Source organism: Terrapene carolina, unplaced genomic scaffold (genome assembly GCF_002925995.2).
Source record: "Terrapene carolina triunguis isolate 2854851 unplaced genomic scaffold, T_m_triunguis-2.0 Scaffold786, whole genome shotgun sequence".
NCBI lineage: Eukaryota > Metazoa > Chordata > Testudines > Emydidae > Terrapene > Terrapene triunguis.
In genome coordinates, this window is record NW_020665137.1 from 170,719 (window position 1) to 187,029 (window position 16,311).

Genomic DNA, 16,311 nt, shown 5'->3' on the forward strand with positions numbered 1-16,311 from the left:
TGGGACTAACTCGTGACGGTCGGATTAAGAGTATCATGCTCTACCGACTGAGCTAGCTGGATTTGAAGTAAGTCAACTGCCCTGTTTGTTGCCCTGTTTACCTCAGACCATTTCTCCAATTTGTCTAGATCATTTTGAATTATGACCCTATCCTCCAAAGCAGTTGCAATCCCTCCCAGTTTGGTATCATCTGCAAACGTAATAAGCGTACTTTCTACGCCAATATCTAAGTCGTTGATGAAGATATTGAACAGAGATGGTCCCAAAACAGACCCCTGCGGAACCCCACTTGTTATACCTTTCCAGCAGGATTGGGAACCATTAATAACTACTCTCTGAGTACAGTCTAGCCAGTTATGCACCCACCTTATAGTAGCCCTATCTAAGTTTTATTTGCCTAGTTTATCGATAAGAATATCATGTGAGACCGTATCAAATGCCTTACTAAAGTCTAGGTATACCACATCCACCACTTCTCCCTTATCCACAAGACTTGTTATCCTATCGAAGAAAGTTATCAGATTGGTTTGACATGATTTCTTCTTTACAAATCCATGCTGGCTGTTCCCTATCACCTTACCACCTTCCAAGTGTTTGCAGATGATTTCCTTAATTAATTGCCCAGAGGCCTTTATTTCTCCAGCCTGCGAAGACAGAGGGGATGTGGTTCTTGTTCTTCTGCACTGCATAGCCCCTGGAGAACAGGGATCTGCATATGTGCATTCATGTGATACCTTTGTTTAATTGATGAAAACATAAACTAGACACTTAGGCCTGGTCTACACTAGGCGGTTATGTCGAATTTAGCAGCGTTAAATCGAATTAACCCTGCACCCGTCCACACAACAAAGCTATTTAGTTCGACATAGTGATCTCTTTAAATCAATTTCTGTACTCCTCCCCGACGAGGGGAGTAGCGCTAAATTCGACATGGCCATGTCGAATTAGGGTAGGTGTGGATGGAATTCGACGCTAATAGCTCCGGGAGCTATCCCACAGTGCACCACTCTGTTGACACTCTGGACAGCAGTCCGAGCTCGGATGTTCTGACCAGCCACACAGGAAATGCCCCGGGAAAATTTGAATTCCTTTTCCTGTCTGGCCAGTTTGAATCTCATTTCCTGTTTGGACATCGTGGCGAGCTCAGCAGCACTGGCAACGATGCAGAGCTCTCCAGCAGAGGTGACCATGCAATCGCAGAATAGAAAGAGGGCCCCAGCATGGACTGATCGGGAAGCCTTGGATCTGATCGCTGTGTGGGGCGATGAGTCCGTGCTTTCGGAGCTGCGATCAAAAAAACGGAATGCGAAGATCTACGAGAAGATCTCAAAAGCCATGACGGAGACAGGATACAGCCAGGATGCAATGCAGTGCCGCGTGAAAATCAAGGACCTGAGACAAGGCTACCAGAAGACCAAAGCGGCAAACGGATGCTCCGGATCCCAGCCCCAGACATGCCATTTCTACGAGGCACTGCATTCCATTCTAGGTGCGGCCGCCACCACTACCCCACCACTGACTGTGGACTCTGATGATGGGGTATTGTCGACGGCCGCTTCCTCGGAGATGTTCACAGATGGGGAAGATGAGGAAGGAGATGAGGAGGACGAGGCAGTCGACAGCGCTTACAACGCTGATTTCCCCGACAGCCAGGATCTCTTCATCACCCTCACGGAGATCCCCTACCAACCCTCCCAAGGCGTTAACCGTGACCCTGAATCGGGGAAGGATCAGTCGGTAAGTGTTTTAAACATGTAAACATTTATTTTGAACAGAACAGGAATGGAATATTAACAATGGGTTTTTCATGATTACTTTGCCCTAGGCGCTTAACTTTTTAGTCCTTGCCAGTGCAACTACTGCAAAAGTATCTCAAAATGTCCGGTTTTTCATGATTAGTTTGCCCTAGGTGCTCTACTTTTTAGTCCTTGCCAGTGCAGTTACTGGAAAATTATGTCAATATGTCCGGGGATAGAGCAGAAATCCTCCTGGGACATCTCCACCAAGCTCTCCTGGAGGTAATTTGAAAGCCTTTGCATCAGGTTCCTGGGGAGAGCGGCCTTATTGCGTCCTCCATGGTAGGAAACTTTTCTGCGCCAGGCTAGCAGCAAGTACTCCGGGATCAGTGCCTCGCACAGCATGGCGGCATACGGCCCTGGTTTTTGCTGGCATTCACGCAGCATGCGGTCTTTCTCTGTGTCCAAAATCCTCATCAGAGTGATATCACTCATGGTGACCTGCTTTAAATTAGGGGAATGTTAGTATTGGGACTGATTGCCTGTTCCTTTACATAACTGTAACCGGCGGTTTACAGCCACGCGGTGGAGGCGGGACAGGGGCAGCATACAGGGATCTTTCCCGGGGACAGCCGTGAGGGGGGTGGGACAGGGGCAGAGTTCATGCTGGCCGGATTGCTGACAGCAGGAACTGGCCAACTCTAGGGGCATAGCTTTGAACGTGAAAGGAGGTCACTGCTATAAATTAAGCTTTCAGCAGCCAAAAGTCTACGGCTTACCATGTCCGCCTGCTACCCGAATTCTGCTGTCCTGCCCCGCTTGAGTGATCTGTACTCCAAGACCCCAGGCACTGAATGGGAAGGCTGAAAATTCGACCTTGTCCTGAGTGCGCATGTGATAGGTGCTGTGCATGGTCTTGTTCACAGAGAAAGACTATGTTCATTGTTCATAAAAATGTATCTTTGTGTGGAATTCACTCCCTTTTTCCCATCCCACAGCTGCGACTGTCTCCTGACATGTCCCTCCCAGAGGCTGGCGCAGATTAGGCGGCGAAAGAGAAGGACACGGGACGAGATGTTCTCAGAACTTATGGGCTGCTCCCGAGCCGAGGCGGCCCAGCAGACGCAGTGGAGGGAGAACATGTCACAATACCAGCGATCACACAGCGAACGGGAGGATAGGTGGTGGCAGGAAGACCAGCAGGCAACTCAAACGCTGCTTGGACTAATGAGGGAGCAAACGGACATGCTCTGGCGCCTTGTAGATGTTCTGCAGGACCGGAGGCAGGAGGACAGAGCCCCGCTGCAGTCTATCTGTAACCGCCCTCCCCCGCCACAAAGTCCCATCCACCCCTCACCCAAAGTCCCAAGAAGGAGGGGTGGCAGGGGCCGTGAAAACAGTCACTCCACCCCTGCAGACTGCTCAAGTACCAGAAGGCTCTCATTTTCAAAGATTTGATAAGTCCTTTCCTTCACTCCAAAAGCACCTCACACAAGCCCCCGTCCCAGTGTCATCCCCTAACTGTATAGTTGTTAATAAAAAATACGTTTCTGTTAATTACTGTTCCGTCATGTTCTTTTAGAGAACAGTGTGTTTGAAGGGGGGAAAGGGGGTTGGTAATTGGAGAGGACAGTCACTTTTACCAGGGTACAGACACGGGGCCAGGTTCAGCAGCAGGTCACACACACATTGCAGTCACTAGGCATCCTGGTCAGTCTGGGAGGTGGTTTTCATGTTCTGTGGGGGGGGTGGGGGCTATGTGAGTTTGTGGCGGGGGACGGCGGCTACAGATCTTATGCAGCGGTCCTTAGCCTGGATGACAGAGCCACGCAGCAGGGGATCTGTAACCATCCTCCACCGCCACAAAGGCACATAGCCCCCACACAAAGAGTCCCGAAAAGGAGGGGTGGCAGGCTCCGTTGAAACAACCAGTCTACCACTGCGGACTGCTCTAGGAGCAGGAGCCTGTCATTCCTCGAGTTTAGAAGCGTCCTTTTCATCACTACACCTGCTCCCCACCACAGTCTGCGTCCCAGTTTCAACACTTTACCACGAAATCCTTAATAAAGAAAACGGTGTTAATGAAAAAAGTTTCATTTATTTTATTTTTAAAGGTGTGTTGGAAGGGGGGGCAAGGGGGTTGGTAACTGGAGAGGATAGTCAACATTAACTGGGTAAAGAAATGGGGGCAGGTTCAGCTTCTGTTTAAACAAACGTAATAGTCACAGGTTACCCTGCTCACTCTGGAACCTAGCTTTCAAAGCTTCCCGGATGCACAGGGCGTCCCGCTGGGCTCTTCTAATCGCCCGGCTGTCTGGCTGGGTGTAATCAGCAGCCAGGCGATTTGCCTCAACCTCCCACCCCGCCATAAACGTCTCCCCCTTGCTCTCACAGAGATTGTGGAGCACACAGCAAGCTGCAATAACAATGGGGATATTGGTTTCGCTGAGATCAGAGCAAGTCAGTAAGCTTCTCCATCTTCCCTTGAGACGTCCAAAAGCACACTCCACCACCATTCTGCATTTGCTCAGACGGTAGTTGAAGAGTTCTTTTTCACTGTCCAGGGCGCCTGTATAGGGCTTCATGAGCCAGGGCATTAGCAGGTAGGCTGGGTCCCCGAGGATCACTATAGGCATCTCCACATCCCCAAGAGTTATTTTGTGGTCCGGGAAGTAAATACCTTCCTGCAGCCGTCTAAACAGACCAGAGTTCCTGAAAACACGAGCGTCATGAACCTTGCCTGGCCATCCGACGTTGATGTTGGTAAAACGTCCGCTATGGTCCACCAGTGCTTGCAGCACCATTGAAAATTAGCCCTTTCTGTTAATATACTGGCTGGCTTGGTGGTCCGGTACCAGGATAGGGATTTGAGTTCCATCTATAGCCCCACCGCAGTTTGGGAATCCCATCGCGGCGAAGCCATCTATGATGACCTGCACGTTTCCCAGGGTCACTACCTTTGAGAGCAGTAGCTCAACGATTGCGTTGGCTACTTGCATCACAGCAACCCCCACGGTAGATTTGCCCACGCCAAAGTGGGTTCGCGACTGACTGGTAGCTGTCTGGCGTTGCAAGCTTCCAGAGGGCTATGGCCACTCGCTTCTGGACAGTCAGGGCTGCTCGCATCCGGGTGTCCTTGCGCTTCAGGGCAGGGGACAGCAACTCACAAAGTTCCAGGAAAGTTCCCTTACGCATGCGAAAGTTTCGCAGCCACTGGGATTCATCCCAGACCTGCAGCACTATGCGGTCCCACCAGTCCATGCTTGTTTCCTGGGCCCAGAATCGCCGTTCCACAGCATCAACATGACCCATTGCCACCATGATGTCCACGGCACGGGGTCCTGTGCTTTGTGAGAGGTCTGTGCCCCTCTCAGACTTAATGTCCTCACCGCGCTGCCGTAGACTTCTCGCCCGATTTCTCAGCATCTGCTTCTGAAAAAGGTGGATGATAAGGTGCGAGGTGTTGACAACGGCCATAACTGCAGCGATGGTCGCAGCGGGCTCCATGCTCGCAGTGCTGTGGCGTCCGCGCTGTCACTCACCAGAAAAGTGCGCGAACTGATTGCCCGCTGGCGCTTTCAGGGAGGGAGGGCGGGAGTGACGGTTGAATGACGACAGTTAACCAAAACCACCCTCGACACATTTTTTTCCCCAGCAGGCATTGGGGGTTCGACCCAGAATTCCAATGGGCAGCGGGGACTGCGGGAACTGTGGGATAGCTGGCCACAGTGCACCATTTCCAATGTCGACGCTTGCCCCGTTAGTGTGGACTCACAAAGTCGAATTACTGTTCGTAGTGTGGATACACACGTTCGACTTTGTAATATCGGTTCCACTACTTTGATTTAAGTAAAATCGAACTACTCTCATAGTGTAGACATACCCTTAGAAGACTGGAACTGATTTTAGCTGCTGGAGAGGTTAGCTGGGTTTTTATTCATTTGCACAGGAAAATGTTGAGTGTTCAAATTCATTTCAAGCTCCCCATTCAGTGGAACTCCTGAACATAATCGAAATGGATATGAATATGTTTTCATTTAAAAAAAGGCTTCTAAAGGGGTACTTGGATGATTTGATCTGCAGTCAAACACTCTACCACTGACCTATACCCCCATAACAATGCTGTGCTAGAGTCCGTGATCTTAAGGACTTTGAAGGACAGACCCTGCTTCAACAAGCTCCTTTTCCATTCCCAGACTATAGGTGGTTTTAAAAATGAGGTTTGATTAAACTTTATCTATGCAGGTAAACACCATCACTTGCATACCCACCGACATAGCTTCTCCCACTGACATAGCTATCATCTCTCAGGGAGGTGGATGAACTACACGGATGGGACAGCTGTCTCCCATCCGCTTAGAGCATCTTCATTAACGCGCTGCAGCACGGCAGCAGCATCGGTGCAGCTGCGCCACTGCAGCATTTTGAATGTAGACTTGCCTCAGAGTAAGACCAGACTGTCTCCATTACCTTGGATGGTAAGACACCACACTCACTGCTGTACAGTTCTGTAAGTGTGTCCATGGCTGAACAGCAAGAATTGCTGCCCATTTCCCTACTGGCTGCAGTATGATTGGCGTGTGTTTCTGGTTAATGACGTTGCTATGGATTGTTCATTCCCTGCCTTGATAATTCAGACAGTCCCTTTCCCATCATATCCCCAACACATCAGTGATTCCAATAGCAGGGAGCAGGTTTTCTCTGGGTCACTGAGATTCTTTTGGGGAGTTGGTGGCTCCTTTCTTTCCTCACCTTGGAGTAAAGTCAGCTTTTTATTCCATCCTTTATGATTCATGGAATAACAACAGCAGCATGAAGAAAGAAGAGAGCGAATATCTCACTACCAGGGAAAAGTGGCCATGTCCCCCCTGTCTAACCATTGCCATTGCAGGAGAGAAGGTTTCAATGGAATTAAATGCCCTGGCTCAGACAAGAGACACAGGAAGATTTTGCTGTTCATGGATCCATGCAAAGGAAATTGTGTCTCTGTATGAAAATGAGGAGGGAAATTAAATGTCCACATGTTGGCACCTAAGGCATAAGGGAACCCTATAGGATTAGAATAGGATACGTTCTCAAGCAGCATGTTTCTTATTTTGCCCATCTGTCAATTTTGATTATTATCGATGGAAATATTTTGCCATTGGGTTGTGTGTTTACACAGAAATTGACATGTACCAACAAATACATAATTCTTCCAAGCCTACCTAATCTGCCGTTGGTGAGTTTAGAAGGGCAGAATCACTCTTCCCAGTCCCCATGCCAGGCCTGGGCTCTCCATGCTGCCCACTTCCCACACTGCTGTGATCCTTCCCTGATCTCCCCTCACACCTCTTCCCCCCACTCCCACTTCTGGGATCCCCTCCCAACACTGTCCAAATCCCCTGCTTCCAGGATCCCTCCCCATTCCTTTCCTCCCCTCTGAGCAAAAGCTCTGCACTATTCCCACACCAGGAATTGAACCCCGGCCACCTGGGTGAAAACCAGGAATCCTAACCACTAGGCCACATGGGACTGGAATTACTAGGGTTGTTTACAACCCCTCATAAGAGCAGCAGCGCCACCCAGCGGAGACAGCACACAGTGCTGCATTAACCCTTCAGGTGCTGAGGTTTTCCCTCTATCCATTCCCAGTGCCTGTGATCAGGAAACAGACATCAGGGCTCCCAGGTGCTGCACAGACCATGACTGAGATCGGAACCCCATATTGTGCAAGGTGCTGTACAAACCCTGGCCAACACTGGTTCCCCTCAATTTCCCTGAGCCTCTCCTGCCCAACTTCTTCTGAATCCACCTGGATCACCCCCCTCGCAAAACCCCCCACCTTTCCAAACAGTCCTTCTTTCCCTGCCCCCTAATTTTGCTTTCACACCCTGGGACCATCTCCTCTCTTTGTCCCTCCCCCCCAGGTGAAGCAGAGATGGAGGCAACTTCAGGCACTGGAGACAGCCCCAGCGAGCGCTGCAGCCTGCCATGGGGTGGTATTTGCAGACACAGGAAGGGAGCAGCTGGGAGCGGTGGGTGCTGGGAAGAAGGAGGCAGGAGAACAAAGCCCAGAGACCCAACATGGGGCACAGACCAGGCGCTGCTGCTGCCTCCATTGTGATCCGAGCGCCCGGGCTGAGCAGCTGCTCCATGGTTGTACATGTGCTACCAGCAGCGTTGGAGCTGCCTGAGCTATAGCGGAGCTGCCCCAGGCACAGCTGGGATTCAGGTGGGGACAGAGAATGGGGCCCGGGGATTCCCCTTTGTGTGGCTGGTGGTGGTGGGTAGGGAAGGGAAAAGCCGGAGTTGCAGGCGGGGGAAGGTTAGTGGGACAGGTGGGGGGTTGAACGGTCTCTGTGCAGCCAGGAAATTCCAGGAGGAGAAGTGTGGGGGTGTGTGTGTGTCAGGGGATGAGCAGAGCTACTTGCATCCTTTCCCTTTTTGTGCCACTTTCCTCTCAAATACTGATAACAATTCTCTCTACTTCTTCCCCTTTTCTGTCCCCTCACCACATAGGACTAGAAAACCCAAGGAGATTCCCTCGTTTTTCCTAAAATTATTGACTCTCTAGTCTCTTATTTTTCCCGGTTTTCTCCATAATTCTCAAATGTCAATTTAAATTATCCTCATATTTGGGGGGCTTACCCCCCCCCCATTTAATCTGCAGCAATTTGTCCTTGTTTGGGTGGGAAATTGTCCTGAGTCATTCCCCAAAAGGGATCGGGGTTAGTGGATGCTGTTTGAGGGAGCCCTGAGACATAGCTCCCTCTGGGGTGGAGATGGGGTGGCCGTTCTGTGCCAGCAACAGGGCATGGCAGGGGCACCGGAGGGGAAGGAGGAGCCAGTGTCCCCTATGGAGCCTGCCCAGCCCTTTTGGTTCTGCTCCTTTCTAGCATTTTGTTCAGAGACTTTATTACTGGGGAGGCTGAAAAATGTTTGTGGACTTAGCCCTGGCAGGAGGGGTCAGGTCCACACTGTAATAAAGAGATCAAGCATTCAGGGCCGGCATGGGCCCCGCACCTAAGAGGGCCCTGCGCCCAAGCCCCGGTACAGCGTACCAGCAAGAGCCGGTGTGCCATACGGGGGTGGCCTGGCTTCCCCAGGAGGCAATTTAAAGGGCCTGGGGCTCCCAGCAGGGGCTGGAGCCCCAGGCCCTTTAAATTGCACCAGAGCCCCACTGCTGGAGCCCTGGGGTAGGGCTGCGGGGCTCTGGGGGCTATTTTAAAAGTCTGGGGCTCCCGCTGCCTCTACCGCCCCAGCCCTTTAAATAGCCGCTGGAGCCCTACCGCTTCCCCAGGGCTTGGGAGCTTGCAATATGGGAGGATGGGGAGGGGTGGAGGAGAATCATGTGGGTTCCTGGCAGTGAGGGTGCTTGGGGGAAAGTGGTGTGAGCACCAGCCAGTGCAGCAGCCGCCCCGCACTGCCCGGCTCCAGCTTCCGGCCTCCGACCTGGACAGTGAGTGGGAGGAAGGAGGCGCGGCTGGCACTAAACTGAGGAGCAGGGACCAGGGTTATTGAGACAATGTTCCTCTAGCCCACCTGAGCCCGCCCAGTAGGAAGAGGCTGGCACTGCCCCTGCTGGCCACTGGGTGTCACTGCTCTTCTACGGGAAACACACTCTATGCATTATGCTAACTGGCCAGCAGGCGGGGCAATGCTTGGGGGGGCCCAGGAGCACAGCAATGTGGGGGGTCTTGGCCCCATCAGTTTTAAAAGGGAGGCTCTGCTGTTTCCATGCATACCTCTCATGTCACCGTGGCTCTGCTGCAGGCCCAGGTAAGCAATGGGTTCGGGTTGCTGGTTAAAGACTTCCTCCATCCCCCGTCCCCTCCCCATGCTTCCAGCCTGCAGGAGGGAAGGGCTGGCCTGAGAGCCGTGAGAGCCTGTCAAAGCTGTGGTGTGAGCCGGATGCCCCTGCCCTGTGCACACAGCGAGCTGGAAGCAGCGTTCTCAGGACTGAGGGCTAGTCGGGTGCTGGAGAAGACGATATGCTCAGCCATCTCGGAGAGACCTCGGGGGAGGACGTGGAATCTGAAACTGACTCCACAGGAGCCTGGAGACCAGGAGCTTAAAGGATCACAAAGGTGAGGGTGAGTGAGCAACGTTCAGCACGGCAGGGCCTGTGGGATGACATGGCAGCCTCACACCCTGACAGCGCAACATCCTCCCTCTAGCGCCTGACATGTGGGTCACATTATCTTCATTCATGTTCTGTGGTGGAGCTTTTCTGCTCTTCTAACGGGAGGGGCGGGGGGTGGGTGTGTTTGGAACGAGTAGTTGTGGCTATTTCCACAAGGGTTTGGGTTTGTTCTAAGGCAGACACGTCTTGTGAACAAATATAGCTGAGCTGTGTTCCTGTCAGTCATACTGCTAGCCTGGAGATCCTGAGTGACTGGGCACCCCATTGAGTATGAAACTGGAGAACAATCTTCCCTTTCTTTAGAGGACCAGAGCTCTCTGTGCAGGCATGGGTGTGGCAGGCTGAGGGAGTGGAGAGACCTGGGGGGCTGTCAGTACCCTACAAGTGATGAGCATTTTAGGCCCTGGGGAGGCTGGAGGGGAATAGAGAAGGAGGATCCAGTGAGCAGCAGCTGGGTGACACGTGTCTGTCTGTCGGTCTTCCATGCACCAGTTCCGGCCTAGCTACAAGTGTTCTCAGTTTCTCTTTTCAGTTCCTAATGACATTGGGTAGCTGAGAGACTGGCCAGCCTGGGGCAGAGACCAAAAGAAGGAGTGGCCACCCTGAGCCCATCCCTGGGGATGGAAACCAGACAGTGATCTGCAGAAATTTGCTTATGTTAAGTATTGAGAGAGGGCTGCAAAGACTCTTGTCTGTGGAGAGAATTGGTTACGTTAGCCTTGGGAGTCCCTGAGGAAAGGCCTCTGCATCTAACTGGGGCCTGGCAAGCTTGGGGGGGCCCTTTGTGCCCTCTCAAGGAGATGTCAGTTGCCTGTGGTTGCTGTTGCCTGGGGACCCTGCTCGCACCGGGGCCCGGCCCCCCACCCAGGCAGCTCTTACGGGCTGCGAGCAGTTGAAGGGTGGCAGCTGGGAGCTGAGGAGCAGTCACAGGCCAAGCAGCAGGCGAATAAGATGGGGCAGCGCTGTGGCTGCCTGCATCATGGTACCTGCTAGCGGAGCAGCCGCCCCTCCTGGCTCTGGCTTCTGGCCTCTGACCTGGGCAGGGGGTGGGGCCTCAGAGGGAGGAGGCGGGGCTGACACTTCACTGAGGAGCTGCAGGGGGTGGGGCCACAAAGAGTGTCAGGGACTCATGGTGAGAGGGGGGCGCAGCAGCCACAATCTTCTGTCTACTCCACCTCAGCCCCCACCCCCACTGGGAAGAGGCTGGCGCTGCCCCTGCTGGCCACAGACTCCTCTCTGGGAAACACACTTTGTGTATTACCCCGACTGGCCACCAGGTGTCACTGCTGCTCCAGGGTGGATGCACTCTGTCCCTTACCCCGACTGGCCACAGGGTGTCACTGCTGCTCCAGGGCTGATGCACTCTGTGCCCAGAATACCCCCCCAACCCCCGTTTCTTCCAGTACCGCATCCCTATGGCAGTACCCTGGCCCCCAGTAGGAAAAATTTCAGTAATAAATAATTGGTTGAAACTTAATTCTGTGTATTTGTTAATTGGTGTGAGTGGCCCTGTGGCTGCCAGAACTCATGACTACAGGTAACAGTACATGCATATCCTTGAAGTGTTTTCAGCGTCAGGGCAAGAACATAAGAATAGCCAGACTGAGTCAGACCAAAGGTCCATCCAACCCAGTGTCCTGTCTGCCGACAGTGGCCAATGCCAGGTGCCCCAGAGGGAGTGAACCTAACAGGTGATGATCAAGTGATCTCTCTCCTGCCATCCATCTCCACCCTCTGACAAACAGAGGCTAGGGACACTATTCCTTACCCATCCTGGCTAATAGCCATTAATGGACTTAACCTCCATGAATTTCACTAGTTCTCTTTTAAACCCTGTTATAGTCCTAACCTTCACAACCTCCTCAGGCCAAGAGGTTGACTGTGCACTGTGTGAAGAAGAACTTCCTTTTATTTGTTTTAAATCTTCTGCCCATTAATTTCATTTGGTGGAATTCTAGGGAGTTCTTATATTAGGGGAACAAGTAAATAACTTTTCCTTATTCACTTTCTCCACACCACTCATGATTTTATATAACTCTATCATATCCCCCTCTTTTCCAAGCTGAAAAGACCTAGCCTCTTTAATCTCTCCTCATATGGGACCCGTTCCAAACCCCTAATCATTTTAGTTGCCCTTCTCTGAACCTTTTCTAACGCCAATATATCTTTTTTGAGATGAGGAGACCACATCTGTACGCAGTATTCAAGGTGTGGGCGTCCTATGGATTTATATAAGGGCAATAAGGTATTCTCCGTCTTATTCTCTATCCCTTTTTGAATGATCCCTAACATCCTGTTTGCTTTTCTGACTGCCGCTGCACACTGTGTGGACGTCTTCAGAGAACTATCCACGATGACTCCAAGACTCCAAGAGTGGTGGCAACAATGATCTCTACGGTCCCAGTTCATATTAATAATGTCACAGCAGCCTACAGGGAAGTGGAAGAGAGGCATCTTCTAGCCGGCATGTCTTATCCGTTTCTCCCTTGCTGCTTGGGCGGAGGCAGGAAGGGAGCGAAACGTGCCCGGCTGAAGGTTTTGTACTCAGCCTTGAAGATTAAGCCCGAGCCCCCGGCATGGCTCGGTTGGGGTTGTCCTGGGCTCTGTAGGGGAAGGGCTCAGCTGGGAGAAGGGGCAGACTAGGGGAGTTTGTCTCTGATATTTAAGGGCTTTGTCAGCAGGAAGCTGTAGGTCACATGCTGGAGGTGACAGGGGGGGTTGAGCTGGGGCAGCAGAGGAACAATATGAGGGGGACAGGGGGTTCACTTGGTAAAAATGAAACTGCCAAACCTCTCCCTCTGCTGGAGCAAAAGCCTCTCATTTATCTCCTCAACTCCCCTCCATGAAAATCTCCACCCCTTCCCCGGCACTGAGACCCCTACACTCCCATGTAGATTTGTAATTGTTCTAACTCTTCCTTGGCCTTGTCAGTTTCCCCAGCAAAATTATCAGGGACATTTCAAATGAGAAAAACAAAACAAACTAAATGAAAACCAAAGAAACTACACAGTTTGGGTCTCAATTTTTCTACTGAAATTTGGAGACAATAAAACTCATCCCTCTGTTGGCCAGAAACCAAAGCTAGATCTCCCCCGCTGTGTCTGTGACTTCTGCTACCGAACCACCAATGTGCTAACTCCTGTTGGGAGACATTTTGCTGCATAATATTGCTGCTATTCCAGTTATTGACTCCAGGAAACATTTTCCTTAGCCTGGTTCCGTGTGTCACTGGTTTCTCTAGCAAAGGTCATTCCCTGGCCCTGTGGTCCAGACATCCTCATTCACATCAAGCTTCCAGTTCAAAATCATTCCCCATTCCCGCTCTGTGGGAGGGGAGACTTTTCAAAGCGCTCTCTGTGCAACTGCACATGGCTAAGCAAAGAGAACAAACCCCAAATCCCCCCTGTGCTTTGGGAGCCAGGTTTGCTGTGTGAATTCTGGATTTCAGATGACTTCATGCCTGGGCATTGTGATTATTCACCAGTTTCTGTGGCATTGAAGCATTGTTTTGCTCACAGCTGTGATGGCTGCGTGGTTAAGGTGTTGGAGTTGAAATCCAATAGGGTTCTCCTGTGCATGTTCAAATCCTGCTCACAGTGTGGCTGGTGTTTTAGCCAGTCTCTAACCTGGGCAATATCTCTCTACAACCCCCTGAGACAATTTCAATTCTCTCCCCACCCCAAGTAAATCCTGTTCTGCTCCTTTCATAGAGATGCCTGGGACACCACCTCCCAGTGTGTCCCTGAGGTGTCAGGCAAACTCTCAGCAGCTGAAGCCTCTGCCACTCACCTAGTGCCCCATGCCCCATAGATCAGCCATATCCCTGGCAGCTGCTCCTCTCTATAGAGTGTGAAAGGAGCCAAGTCAATACAGCCAGAGGCACCAACTCCTGGTAGATCTGTGGACTCTGCCCTGCTCTCTGAAAAGGAAGGGGACCTCAGCGTCTACTGAGCTGGAATTGTATTTTCCACAGGGCAAAATGATTGGCAAAAGCCATTTGCTTAAAGAAAACTAGTGCTCCAGGTGGGGTTTGAACTCCCAATGTCAGCATCACTCCATGCAGTATTGCACGCTAACCCACTGTACCACTGGAGCCTGCAGTTATAGACTTGTCTCCTTGTTTCATGGATGGATTGGGGGGTGGGGTGTGAATTAGCTAAAACAAATCCATATTAAAGGCTGCAGGATGGCAGCAGCAGAGGTGGGGAGCCTCCTTCTGTGTGATAGAGCTGGGTCCCCCCTTCAGCTGCTGAGGGGAAGGTTGGTGCTTTGAGCCCAACCCGTGCTGGAACGTCTTGTGGGTGATATTAACGAGACACTTGAGAAGAGAAGAGAAGGGAAATCTATTGGTCTCCTGTGGCCCTTTCAGCTCTCTGCTCCCCTGTTGGGGAGATGCAGAGACAAGCCCCCATCTGGGTGAGTCACCGAGAGGCTGTAGCCCATGGAGTGCGTGTGGGAGAGGGAGAGGGGTAGGGGTAGGGTTGGATTGGGCTCAAGGGGAGAAGGTTCTGTGTGACAGTGTGTGGGGGAGGGGGAGGGTGTGTTTCTTAGGATAGAAATGATGGAAAACACAGGGGTAGTGACAGTGAAGCCCCGTGTCTGAGTGTTATGACCCTGTGTGGCGCTGCCGTTCACCTTCCCCTCCTATGGTCTCATCTTTCATTGAATCCAGCATTTTTTCCCCTATCACCACCACAGAGGTGTCCCACATGCCTCAGATACAGAGTGTCCCTCTTACAGACGCGGAGGACTGGAACTGATTTCAGCTGCTGGACAGCTCTGCTAGGTTTTTATACAGTTGCATTGGAAAATGCTGAGTGTTTAAATTCATTTCAAGCATCCCCATTCAGCGAACTCCTGAACATACTGGAGATGGGTCTGGAAATTGATTTTCATTCGAAAAAGTTTTTAAAGGGGATCACTTGGATTTGAACTAAGAACTCATTACACTATAAGCAAATAATCACCCACTGACCTATATGCTGAATAAAGAATACCCTATACAACCCAGAGCAGGAACAGCTTTCAATGTGGGCGTTAGTAACCTTTATCTCTGTACAAACACCACAGTTTACAAAATCCCCACACCCGCTCTGTGTCACCAGAGCACAACAACTCTCCTTGGAGCACACACTGCTCCCCAGCTCCATGCCCTTCAGTCTCTCCAGCATTGCGCCAATCCCTGAAAGGGACAGGGCATAGGTAACTAGAACCCCTTCATCCCAATAAAATTAATGCCCAAATAATTCCATTTCAACTAGAAACGCAGAGCTCCTCTGAGCATCAGCCCTATCCCTGTGTAGCTCCCCAGCAGTGAGTGTGGCCTATAATACAGAGGTCATGTTTTTATAGTTTGAACATTTGTGGTTCTCCAGTACAATTATTGTCTCTCATATGGTATACCTGGTTTTCATTCATGGCCAGTGAAGAGCTGAGTATTATTGTCCAATGAAGACATTACAGAATTTAAACTAGGAAGAAGGGCCAATTTCCCCATCATTTCACACCTTTACATCCAAACATGGTGACTTTCTGAATGAACTGTCCTCGTTCAACCAGAAGATGTTGGGGGCGATGTAGGAGTCACTGGGCAAATTCTCTGGATTCTGTTACAAATCGGATCAGACCGGATGCGCATACTGATCTAGTCTGCCTGTAAAATCTATGTATCAACATGAAATATGATGTTAAGTTAATTCTCAAAACGGCTGTTCCTCATCCAGATCCCAGCAAAGGGCTCTCCAAGGAAGGGGGCTGTTCAGGAAGGAAAGAAGGAAGATGTCCTCCTCTCCCTGGAGGAATTGGGCTCTGCGCTTTGCACAGAAAGGAGGGGAAGGAAATGGCCACATGATGGCGCCAGAAGCTAAGAAATTAAACACAACAGGCTGCTTCTGTGCACATTGAGGCTAGGTCTACACTACAGCGGGGGTCCGACCTAAGATACGCAACTTCAGCTACATGAATACCGTAGCTGAAGTTGCGTATTATAGGTCGACTTACCTGGCTGTGAGGACGGGGGAAAGTCGACCACTGCCGCGCTGCCGTCGACTCCGCTGCCGCCTCTTGCCGCGGTGGATTTCCGGAGTCGACGGCAGAGCGATCAGGGATCGATTTTATCGCGTCTTCACTAGACGCGATAAGTCGATCCCAGAAAACCGATTGCCTGCCGCCGGACCCTCCGGTAAGTGTAGACAAGCCCTGATTCTGGACAGTGAAGGACCCTGACTCCTGTATCATGAAAAGCCAAAACGCCATTTCTTTCTGCGGCAGGGAAGACCAGGAGAAAAGAGTTCCAATAATTGCTGCCCAGTTACTTCTGAATTCTTTTATATTATAAAGAAAATTGTAACAAAATTCATCTGAACTTGAGCTGCCTGTTATTAAACCTGGTTCCCCAGTTCAGTTCCAACGGCTCTGCTAGAAAACCCCCCAGATCCCTGCTCACCCCAG

General features: G+C 51.1%; 1 non-coding gene across 1 annotated transcript; it reads right to left on the reverse strand.

Moving 5' to 3' along the window:
• Positions 1-7,178: 7,178 nt before the first annotated feature.
• TRNAE-UUC lies at positions 7,179-7,250 on the reverse strand. Its single transcript has one exon. It is a non-coding gene; the product is annotated as a tRNA-Glu (tRNA).
• Positions 7,251-16,311: the final 9,061 nt, after the last annotated feature.